Below are 2,890 nucleotides of genomic sequence, written 5' to 3' on the forward strand. Positions count from 1 at the left end.
AGGTTCCCGCGACATCTTCCCCCGCGGCCTCATTCTTCGGGGGTGAGAATTTATGCAGATTTTTCTTCTTGCATCCCTGATTGACCTCTTTGCGGGTCATGAAGGAAGAACCGACACCCTCCTTCGCGGGGATTAAGGTTTCAGACTTGTCTTGCTTAGCCAATTCAAGTCTCCTAGTATATTGGGACGATTTTGTGCCGTCCTACACCTTATAGTTCGGTGTATGTTACCACGTTATTCACGTGATGATGCATACCGTCCTTCCAGTGTAGGACACTCAAAATCGTCTCTCCAATTATTCCGTGAATGAGCTTATCATTCTTCTTACGAGATGGATTTTCTGACTCCACCCTTGTGCTTTATTGCAGTAGAGTTCCCTGCGGGCAGCCTTCCTCCTCATGCCAATACTGGTTGTAGCCGGGAGGTCTTCTCTTCAGCTTCCCTTAGGCAGGCCGTTAGTCCACTTCCTCGGTTTGACAGAGATCGCTCAGACGAATCTTGTCATTTGATACGGGAAGGAGGGCGTCATTGTTTGCGCCAGCTTATCACGGATGCCACCTTTACTGCGGATTCTTCCTCTACTCAGGCTTTAAAGAAGCCGAGTTTCCTATTCGGAGATCACGTCGAGGATCCTGCTACGCTGACCCTTACCGAGGAACACTGGCTGACTCTCGACGAAGGGGCTGTCTTGTACATTCCCTCCATTCCTTAACACTGCACCCCCGGGCGAGGTGTCAGCAACTGCCTCTACTGTGAGTAACTGTCTGGCTCTTCTTGGGAGACGGTTACCTCCACCAGAGTACAGATGTTACGGTTGGGCTTCCTCACTAGCCAAAGGGTGGTGGGCGCGTGTGACTGGTTTCGTCCTAGCGCGCTGGGAGAGGGATCTGAAGAGCAGTGGGTTGTATGCGCCTATACGAGCCACCATGCACGGAATCCCAGTCAGCTGTCGCCATTTCTTGGCTTTGCTGGAGACCTACATGCCTGACAGCAACACCTTTCTGACCAGTGGTGGTGAGCTAGGGCTAGCCTTGCATGAGATGCATTATGTTTCGGGTCTTCCGATGGGGGATTGTCCGTATCAGGAGTATTTTCCCTCGAACCAGCAGCTGGAGTGTATGAAGAAAGATACTCCCGACATGGATGACACTCTTACTTGCCACTATTATACTTCCTTGATCCAGACTTCTCCTCAAGCGAGAAGGAAGAGGCAAGTCAGCTTGAAGCAGTTTGCCAGCTACTTGTTCCAGAACTTGGAGGGTGATTCCAGTGCGTCCATTCGTGAATTAGACGTGTTGACCCCTTCCGCCATTAATGAGTTGTTGGAGAAGGCTGAGGCTCGTTCCTACACCATCGGCAGTGCTGAGGGAGCTTTTCCCGCGGGGACCAAGTTTCGTTTTTTCCTCTGCCGTGCACAGAAGTCCATTGGGCCCCGGACTCTACTAGCAGGCTACCTTGCCCTTTGGTTGAAGAAGTGTGTCGTCCCGCACCAGCCTTCAGATGCTCTACCCATCGAGGTGCTCTTCCCTGCAGTTTAGTTAGCTTACGGGAGAGAGCTTTCCCTGCTCCCAGCAATGGTTGGTGGCATCCATTGCGGGCTCAGGAGTCTAGTTAGCAGTTTCACACATATGGGTTCTGAACCATCGAGTGAGCTTACTTGTCCGAAGGTCGAGCTTCCTTACGCATATCTGATGGCGTGGCTCGTTCTCCACCGTCCTGACTTAATGTCGGCGCCCAGCGTTGTTGACATCCCCGTCCCCTTCATGCAGCTGTTGGAGAAGAGCAGATGGCTCGGGAACAAGTTTAGTGATGTTCAGCGAGAGCTTCGAGTCCGTAAGAGTTGGGAATTCTTTAAGTGTTTCCCTCATTTTTCAGGTCGCTACGGCGACGTGCTGATTGACGAGGAGAAACCTAGAAGTGATCGGACCGTTCTCGACGCTGGTTGCTTCCGGTGGTTAGTGAACATCCGTGTAGGATATCTTGTCCTTCGGGTGAAGAATCATGCCACATAGAGCCTTATCTCCCTTGCCGCTTTGCTCGCCAGTTCGGCTATGACCAACTGTACGTTGGGAATCCGAGCCGTAGCCTGCAGGTTGAGGGAGGATTGATTGATGGCGTACGAGCGTGGTTGTGGACGATGGTGGGCTGCACTGGAGCCCATTTTGCTCTCCCTTCATATAGGCGTAAGCCGCTGACCACTTTCCTCAGCTGCAAGTGGTTCCTTTCCGCCTATGAACCCATCAGTGTGAGGAGCCTTTCCGAGTTACAGTCAGAGTACTCGGTCCGGGCTGCTATGATGGCTGGTCGCAGGGCTGAGCTTGCTCAGAAGCGGAGAAAGGGGTATGCCAAATCTCTTCTCACGGATGATGAAGAGCTCCTCCCTACGGGTGACGAAGACGAGACCTCCGAGGAAGAATATGTGGATGCAGATACCGACGGAGGGGATCTCGATACCGGTTTGTCCTGCCTCTTTGATTTTCCTTCTCCATTAATGACAGCTCTTGTTTATTTAATAGAATGGCTATTGTCACTTTAGGTAGGAGAGTCGACGATCATGAGCCGCCAGCTCCTACACACGTTGAAACGTGTGACAGGCCTGTGCATGACCGACCCTTTGGTCCTCGGAGGGTTGGTGCCCCGAAGAGGAAGAAGACCGCCCATAAGCCCCACGACGGTCAGCGCCCTTGCGGAGTGGACTTAGGAAGCACCGCCGATGAAGGGGAAGGTAACATTTTATTGCTCTTGCTTTAAGGTTGTTTTATCTTTGGGATTTGTAACCAGGTTTTATGCTCCAGGGTTCTTCGAAGAGGGCGAACTCCCACCGGGTTCGGCATCTCCTGGTGTTGATAACATGGATTGCTTTATGCAACAGATGTGCGACGCCCTTCAC

Source organism: Asparagus officinalis, chromosome 1 (assembly GCF_001876935.1).
Source record: "Asparagus officinalis chromosome 1, Aspof.V1, whole genome shotgun sequence".
In the NCBI taxonomy this organism is placed as follows: domain Eukaryota; kingdom Viridiplantae; phylum Streptophyta; class Magnoliopsida; order Asparagales; family Asparagaceae; genus Asparagus; species Asparagus officinalis.